A 9,895-nucleotide genomic window follows, 5' to 3' on the forward strand; every position below is an offset into this window, starting at 1 on the left:
CAAACGTCTCAAAAATGAGATCGACAGGAAGTGCAAAATGGCTTAGCAGGCATGGCTAGAGGACAGATATAAGGATGTAGAGGCTTATCTCACTAGGGGTAAGATAGATACAGCCTACAGGAAAATTAAAGAGACCTTTGGAGAAAAGAGTACCACTTGTATGAATATTAAGAGCTCAGATGGAAACCCAGTTCTAAGCAAAGAAGGGAAAACAGAAAGGTGTAAGGAGTATATAGAGGGTCTATACAAGGGCAATGTACTTGAGGACAATATTATGGAAATGGAAGAGGATGTAGATGAAGATGAAATGGGAGATTTGATACTGCATGAAGAGTTTGACAGATCACTGAAAGACATGAGTAGACAACATTCCATTAGAACTACTGACGGCCTTGGGAGAGCCAGCGCTGACAAAACTCTACCATCTGGTGAGCAAGATGTATGAGACAGGCAAAATACTTTCAGACTTCAAGAATAATATAATAATTCCAGTCCCAAAGAAAGCAGGTGTTGACAGATGTGAAAATTACCGAGCTAGCAGTTTAATAAGTCACGGCTGCAAAATACTAACACGAATTCTTTACAGACGAATGGAAAAACTAGTAGAAGCCGATATCGGGGAAGATCAGTTTGGATTCCGTATAAATGTTGGAACACGTGAGGCAATACTGACCCTACGACTTATCTTAGAAGCTAGATTAAGGAAAGGCAAACCTACACTTCTAGCATTTGTAGACTTAGAGAAAGCTTTTGACAATGTTGACTGGAATACTCTCTTTCAAATTGTGAAGGTGGCAGGGGTAAAATATAGGGAGCGAAAGGCTATTTACAATTTGTATAGAAACCAAATGGCAGTTTTAAGATTTGAGGGGCATGAAAGGGAAGCAGTGGTTGGGAAGGGAGTGAGACAGGGTTGTAGCCTCTTCCCAATGTTATTCAATATGTATATTGAGCAAGCAGTGAAGGAAATGAAAGAAAAATTTGGAGTAGGTATTAAAATCCATGGAGAAGAAATAAAACTTTCAGGTTCGCCAATGACATTGTAATTCTGTCAGAGACAGCAAAGGACTTGGAAGAGCAGTTGAATGGAATGGATAGTGTCTTGAAAGGAGGGTATAAGATGAACATCAACAAAAGCAAAATGAGGATAATGGAATGTAGTCGAATTAAGTTGGGTGATGCTGAGGGTATTAGAATAGGAAATGAGACACTTAAAGTAGTAAAGGAGTTTTGCTATTTGGGGAGCAACATAACTGATGATGGTAGAAGTAGAGGGGATATAAAATGTAGACTGGCAGTGGCACAAGGAAAGCGTTTCTGAAGAAGAAAAATTTGTTAACATCGAGTATTGATTTAAATGTCAGGAAGTCGTTTCTGAAAGTATTTGTATGGAGTGTAGCCATGTATGGAAGTGAAACATGCACGATAAGTAGTTTAGACAAGAAGAGAATAGAAGCTTTCAAAATGTGGTGCTACAGAAGAATTCTGAAGATTAGATGGGTAGATCACATAACTAATGAGGAAGTATTGAATAGGACTGGGGAGAAGAGAAGCTTGTGGCACAACTTGACTAGAAGAAGAGATCGGTTGGTAGGACATGTTCTGAGGCATCAAGGGATCACCAATGTAGTATTGGAGGGCAGCGTAGAAGGTAAAAAGCGTAGAGGGAGATCAAGAGATGAATACACCAAGCAGATTCAGAAGGACGTAGGCTGCAGTAGGTACTAGGAGATGAAGAAGCTTGCACACGATAGAGTAGCATGGAGAGCTGCATCAAACCAGTCTCAGGACTGAAGACCCCAACAACAACAACATGTTAATATCAGAGAATACTGCCAAATGGAAATGCATTATCTATTTATTGTCTGACATTAATTTATTATGCCCTATGGAGCAAAAAATTAATTTTAAAAAAGGCAGCCTCACTGCAGAAAATTAATTCGTTCAGTAAATTAAGTAAACCATTTATGTGAGATAAGACTGAGGTTACACCCACCATGTACCAACCTTGGGGGACACCATGTTTAAGTTGTTAATATGACCCTGATTTTACTTATTTTGTGGTATGACTCCATTCAAGCAAGGGACATTGTTTTAACACCACACCATTTTGTAATCCATAAAACTGAAGGCTTTGGCAAGGTACCAAAAAAATGCATATATGGACTAATTTCTCCTTTTTAGTTCTGCCAGAATTATGTTTGTGAAGATTTACAAATTTCTAAGTTTGTCGCCCTAGCTTGGACAGTACCCAGATTGCCAATTCACAGTTGGGTTGGGTTGGAGTCCAAATAACAAACAATGAAATCTGTAACACCTCATGAAGGCACCTAGGGAAGTTGTCAAAACATTGTGATCGGGAAATGATAACATTAAGTCATCTGCAAGGTCCAGAAAGTTGGTGACTATAAATTTTGCTGCAAAAGGCTTGAAGACCATTCAAGTGACCTACAGATCTTTGTAATCTCATTAACAGCTGAGTTGGCAAACATATTTCTGCTGGTGGAGAATGCAATGCCTTGCTTCAGGATCCTTAACATGTCAGCCAATAAGAGTGCTGGCAAAAGCGAGGTCCAAAAACTCGACAACTCCATAGATATTTCCTTTATAATAACCAAAAAGACCATAAACAGTGAACACTGGCTTGAGCTCCTCACCATTTAATTTAAAGTTAATTTGAAATGCAACAATATTAACACTTGAAACATCACATCAATCATAAAGTTACCTTTTGAGCAGTCAAACAGCACATTGCTGACTCAGTAACTAGAGTATTAATGGTAGAGATTAAAAAAAAGGCAGGTAATTCCTAGACTAACTGTGGAAAATATGACTCTCAGTGGTGTCATGGATCTCCTTGCAAGTAGAAAATGACAATAATACCCAGACATCATGTTACCATGACAGATTAACGGCAAGAAAGAAATTTTAAACAACTGAAGGAGTATATATCAGCCCTCTATACTATGCCATAAGACCATTAAACTTTTTCTACTTTTTCTTTACCTAGTATATCAATATTTCATCAGTATTCTATCGAACATAAAATATTCACTCTACAAAAATCTTCCACGTATCTTCTTCAACAGCCATATTAATGTAAACACTAGCTAATCTACCAAATAGTATTAGTGACAACAAAATTTAATGAATGTTTGATTCATCATGACTTTTGGCAATGTGCTGTTATAGGTTTTCCTGTATACCTGCTCAAATGGTTTTAGGACAATGTCGATGTTGTTGCAGTAGTACAATTACGACACTATCAAATATCACACAACCGTTTGTCAGTGATTTACAATGTGCAAACAAGTGGCTGATCAAGCTATGTAAAGCATTACTAGCCTCTCAGTACCAATTATATGTAACGTCTTTACTATTCTCACTGAACAACCGTGTCTCACTTTAATACACAAAAACAAAATAAAAATTATAAAAAAGCTGAATGTAATCCATATGTGCAGGTCGCATAATGCACTTACCTCGTAATTTTGACTTATGTACAAACCGGTGTACACGCCCAAACCAAATGTTATCTGAAAATAGAAGTAAAATCTCAATAAACTAACATGAAACCTTGTTGCGTGTGAGCATTTACGAAACAACTCAGTAAACGCGTCAAATTGCGAAACAACTCTAACGAAAGAAAGCTTTAATACGAGAAGTGCTTACAGCTCCACCTACTAAAAGATGAATGAGAATGAACAGGATAGTGATTATGTTGTAAATAAATGTCAAAATTGCCATAGCGTGTCGGCGAGACACGTTTGCGACTGACTTACATACGATGTTTATTTTCAGATAGCTGGAGGGTGTTTTAAATAGAATACAATCTGAACCTATCCTTTGTCATTGGTATTTTATACGCTCTGGGTGTAAATATTTATTTAAATAGTCCTTACCAAAGATCTGAGCATTATTTCGTCCTCGCTCACTCCGCTTCTCTTTCACTACTGTCTCATCTCATGTTTGTTCGCAAAATACGCTTAGCAAAGATGCAATTCATTGCACAGATTTAGATCTTGACCGTCACCAACAAATGGGTTGGTACAACTCGAATGAAGCCTTGACGAGAGTAATGGTAACACTGTAGCGAATTACATGTTACATGATCGGTTCCGGTTGTCTGTCTACTGTTGACACGTTCCTCTGGAGAGTGATTTGTGTTGTACGACGGTCTTTTCAGACTTAACATGACCACCAGCAAATTCACAGGTTGCTGTGTGGAAGTGTTTCAAATGATGTATTACTAAACATGAAATGTAATCTTGTTAGGTAAGCGCTACTCTAGTTACAATATGAACAGGTGTGTAATAAGTGTTCATCGTTAATCAATTTTCTCGTCATGGACACACATACATTAAAAGAAATTCTAATTAATTACCACACTTTATCACAAAATTTTCTGAGGGAAAATAAATTAGGAAAACACGAAAGTCCACACATTATAGCGTGTTTCTGTTACTGCAAACACCAACAAAAAATGGATAAACTACTCGCTATAAACGCATCTCAACAACTACAAAATATTTGGAAGGTATAGCTGTAGATACAGAAAAGTATGGAAGTATGAAATGTAACTTATAAAAAGAAGCAGACATCAGATAGCAAATATTGCAACATTAACACACTGGTATTTCTCCTATCAATAGATTGGTTCAAATGGCTATGGGACTTAACATCTGAGGTCATCAGTCCCCTAGAACTTAGAACTACTTAAACCTAACTAACCTAAGGACATCACACTCATCCATGCCCGAGGCAGGATTCGAACCTGCGACCGTAGTAGTCGCGTGGTTCCGGGCTGAAGTGCCTAGAACCACTCGGTCACTACGGCCGGCTCCTATCAAAAGACATGGTGATAAACAATGGGCAAAAGATGTATCAGAAAGTACGTTTTAGCACTTTCGTAAGTGAAGGTCCATTAATGGCCACATAAACCATCAAACAATTTGTCAAATTTTATTGTGTTTGCCAAATATTTGACAATGTACAGTGCTATTCGACGTGTGTTTGACATAAATTTTGATTGACAGAAAATAACACGTGGGGAACATTGTTTGTGTTGACGTTTCGCCGCGTATCTTTAATGGCCACATAAACCATCAAACAATTTGTCAAATTTTATTGTGTTTGCCAAATATTTGACAATGTAAGTGCTATTTGACGCGCGTTTGACATAAATTTTGATTGACAGAAAATACCACGTGGGGAACATTGTTTGTGTTGACGTTTCGCTGTGTATCTTTAATAATGGCCACATAAACCATCAAACAATTTGTCAAATTTTATTGTGTTCGCCAAATATTTGATAATGTACTGTGCTATTTGACGCGTGTTTGACATAAATTTTGATTGACAGAAAATATCATGTGCGGAACATTGTTTGTGTTGACGTTTCGCCGCGTATCTTTAGTGAGAAATCGTTTTATTACAGTTTATCTTACTGTATCGCGAGTTTCTACAACTATAGGAACAGCGATCTAGAATAAAAACAAAATATCACTAGCAGTTAACAAAATGGTAGAGGTGACATATTTCCATGCCTTATACGGCAAAGGAAGAGCTTTCTTAAAAAAAAAAGAAAAAAAAAAATCGGCATTCTATGCGCAACTTGCAAGTGGGAATGCAAGGAAATAAAAAAAAAAATCAAGATCTCTGGTTCTTCCGAGGACGATGTAAGCTATAAGTTCTGACATTATGATATTTTAATGAACTGTCATTGGAGGAACAAACAGAAGAGAATAAATTCTAGTATTATTGTGACTTTTTTTAATAGGAGAGCGAAGTAACTCTAGAGAAGATATTAAAATTTACACGGTCATTCGCAAAAAGTTGATGTACTCATCAGGTTCCTTTAGCATGTTTTGCTGTGTAAATTTCTCCCTCATTCTCCCTCATTCTGAACCATTCCCCAGACCAACATCTTGCTTTCTTCTCCTTCTTTAAACAAAGAGTCAAAATAAAGTGTAGACAAAAGTGTGGTTAAATTGACAAACTTTGTTGGTACAGTACGTGCACAGACTTGTTTAAAAAATTCGTTGCTATGTAACAGCGAATTTGACAAACAAATTTCATTGCTTAAAAGGGCCTTTGCTGTTGCTTCGCCAGTTATGGTTGACCATTGTATGATTCGAGCAGTAATTCCCCAAGTGATGCAATATTTTACTACTAGTTCTCGAAATAAGATAACATCATGAATTTTGTGAAAAGCTCTCTTTTTTCATCTAGACACATAATAGCTCCATTAGTAGGGGAAGGTGGACTACAGTTTAAAAAGGGACCTAGTGTAGCATTTAGATTTGTGTGTAAGTTATCATGTTGGTAGCCCTGTATTTAAACCTTTTGCAACTGTCATATGCTACCACTTTTTACCAACCTGCTTTGAAAAAGCACTTTGAGGTATATGAAGTAAATTTTTATCACACTACGATATTCTCTCCATTATTTATAGTCATGAAAAACTGCCGTAAATCTGAGTATAATGGCGACAGTCATATAGTAGTCTAATGTATCATATTGCACTTCGAAAAATTCATAATGATTTGCACATTTTGTGAATCTTACAAAATTACATAAATCTTTCCTATGGGGTACAGTGTAACAGTTTAATGTGGAGCATAGTATGTAACACTGTTACAGTTATTTAAAGAGTGAAACTCCTGTTCTAAGATCCACTGACAAACTTGAGGGTCAAAGTGAGCCACAGAAAACTCCTTCTACGTAATATACTAACTGAGCATGACGCAACATGCCAGGTCCCGATATTTGTCGAAGTTTTCTAAAAAGCTGATGAAAAACCGAGCAACTGAAGCAATATAAAGAGGGCAATGATAGCCATTAGTACAGATTAGCCACTTAGAAACGTATTGGAAGATACTGCAAGTTTGAAGGTTATGAAACAGGAAAGGAAGACGAAAACCAACACGAAAAATCGGTTTTCCAAATAATCTGCCTTGCCTCGAACAGTGGAAGATAAAGTGTGTGACCTTTTAGATTACTCAGACAATGAAGATAGTAAAGACCAAAATGAGGGCGAGAAAAAACGTTAAGTCGGCTGTTGAAGACAATTATGTTTTAATAGTATTTCCTTGCAAGAACTCAGATCACTGTGTTGTGATCAGGAATAAGGCTGATGATGGTGACACTGAGTTGACATTTCTTTATAGGGAAACCAAAAATTCAAACACATTTTTATATCCGTATACAGCTGGTACAAAAAATATGTCAAAAGAGTGTAGCAATGATTTCTATTACAATATTCTGGGCAATTATGTCACACTCAGATAAATTGTTTCTTGTTGATTTCCTACAAGTAATTCATCTGACAACTGCACAATAGCCCACAATATTTTAATAAGTGCAACATTCCTAGTTTTGATAATTTATATTTTATGAATGGTTTTACAAAAACCTGTTTCCTTTGGAAAAATCAAAATGATGTAGGGATGCCTTAAATTTGATGTCAATCTAACATTTTTCATGTTCAATGAATACTGTAAAAAGTGGAAATTATTTACAAAAGTTTCAAATTTTCCTTTGTCCAACATTTAATTTCAGCTTGTATTTTTAAGCAGTTGAATAATACAAGTTACTCCAAAACACATATGTAGTTTCTTATGCTTCTTACACTGTACCTCAGTTTGTGTTACATTTTCCCCCACACTAGGGTACACTGTAACAGTTTACATTCACACTTATTATCCTTAGGAACTACAGCTATCTCATTGATAATTGAGACTGTGAGCTTCAAATGATTGCTAAGGGATCCTTAAAGAAAAATACATAAAAAGAACAATGTCTCCACAAATATATTTTTCAAAATTTAAGAAAATAACTTTTCTGTTAGACTGTGCCCCACCTTCCACTACCAGCATTGATATGTGTTCTGTTTTAGATGATGAGTCGAAGGAAATTGAGAACTGAAGAGACATTTTCACAACATTGTCACCTACAGATGCATGTTATGGCAAAAGCAGTTTTACATTAAACGCTATCCAACAGTTTAAACTCACTGATTGGTATGTATAACATTAAGTTTAATGTACTTTATTGGTATAAGAAATTAGCACAACATATTCTTAACATCACCAACAGTAGAATTCCAACACACAATACACTATACTTAATGACATTGGTTCTTTCACATCCATTATCTATAAATGGCTTTTTTCCCAGATCATCTGCTAATTATTTTCCAACATAGGTTTCCTTCAGCTAAATACATTGAACTTATTGCATGAATACCTCGCTTAAATCTTCCAAAATCGCTTATTTGAGCTCTGCAAAACATGTTTGTTTGAGGGAAGGTCTCTTCACACCTTACGAATTTCCTCGTAAAGCTCTATGCCCTAACGTTTTTAGTGACAAATAGTCACCAAGAACCAATATTAGATATCTTAGTGAATTAGACAGTAACTCATAGCATGAGTCAACATTTTGTCCATAGAGACTTCAAGGATAGAGTGGTTTTCACAATTAAAAAAAAAAAAAAAAAAAAAAAAACCTGTATTTCAGAAGAGCTGTTAGCATTAATAGTCAAGTAAACACAAAATTTCCAGTGTTGATTTGGGATGATTTTTGTGCGTCATTTCTTGGTTATAAATTGGAAATAATGCATTCAAATTCTTATAACTTTAAAATAACACCTCAAAAATACGTTTAATTCTGGATGATTGTTCACAGATTCTGCTGATCAACTAACTTAATAATAGTAATAATAATAATAGTAACTTTATGGTCATTAAACCTTCACAGCAATAGACAATGTCAAACACATGATATGATACAATAAATAATTTAAAAGAAACGACAGGCTAGTTAGCATTACAGTTTTATACTATAGTTGGTAAATTCCTTTATATTGTAGAATGGGTTGGCTACTAACCAGTCACACAGTGTTTGTTTGAATGCATGTTCTGGTAAGTCATGTACAGTTTGTGGAAACTTATGAAATAATTTGTGCCCCATGAGTTCATAGCCGTTAAGTTATTTTGACAGACTGTGGTATGGAGTATAAATACTTCTATTGCTTCTTGTGTTGTAACGATGAATATTTTCTCTGCATTGTGCTTTCAGTAACAACTTCTCTATATAAATTAAAACATAGTATATATACTAGTTTATTACTGCCAGGATATTTTGTTCACAAAATAAAGGTTCACCATGTGCCTTATATGAAGTAGCAGTAATTACCCTAATAGCTTTCTTCTGCAGTATTAAGATGTCGCGCACACCACTAGAGCTATCCCATAAGATAATACTATACGATATTATGCTTTGGAAAAACGAAAATATGATATTTTGATATATATTTCAGGTACACAATCCATAAGTAGCCTTAACAAATAAATTACTCTTGTCAACTTACTACTAATATATTTTACATGTTAACCCCCATATAATTTATCATCTAAATATAAACCCAAAAATTTAACATAACTTGGCTAATCTAATGGAAGCTTGTCTTTTAGATTAAAAATCATCAGCTGTGTTTTATCTTCATTCAATGAGACTCCATTTGCTTTAAACCAATAGGATGTGTGATCAATTGTCTTTGCAGCACAAGTTTTAAGTCTACTAAAATCATTACTACTGTGAAAAAACGTATTATCATCAGCATATAGCGCTGTACTGGATTTAATAAATGATGACAGGCCATTAATCATTATCAGTAACAAGAAAGGGCCAACCACAGATCCCTGTAGAAACCCCAACCTTAAATTATCATATACTGGACCTTTCTTTACCAACACAGACAAGGTGCTTACAACTCTGTAGGTAAGATTTTAATAATATAAGGCTACCGTCTCTGATGGCATAGAAGTCCATTTTGTCCAGTAGTTCTGTATGCCCTTGTATGGGTACACAAAGGATAAGCTGTGACATGCTACGA

General features: G+C 35.6%; 1 long non-coding RNA gene across 1 annotated transcript in view; it reads right to left on the minus strand.

Annotated features, from left to right (window-relative positions):
• LOC124596621 overlaps positions 1 to 4,142 on the minus strand; it is a 71,908-nt gene extending 67,766 nt beyond the window's left edge. Inside the window, exons 1-2 of the long non-coding RNA XR_006978331.1 lie at positions 3,903 to 4,142; positions 3,483 to 3,536 (exon numbers count right to left, since the gene is read on the minus strand). This is a non-coding gene — a long non-coding RNA (uncharacterized LOC124596621). The remainder of the gene's footprint in view (positions 1 to 3,482; positions 3,537 to 3,902) is intronic.
• Positions 4,143 to 9,895: the final 5,753 nt, after the last annotated feature.

This window comes from Schistocerca americana, chromosome 2, assembly GCF_021461395.2.
Source record: "Schistocerca americana isolate TAMUIC-IGC-003095 chromosome 2, iqSchAmer2.1, whole genome shotgun sequence".
NCBI classification, from domain to species: domain Eukaryota; kingdom Metazoa; phylum Arthropoda; class Insecta; order Orthoptera; family Acrididae; genus Schistocerca; species Schistocerca americana.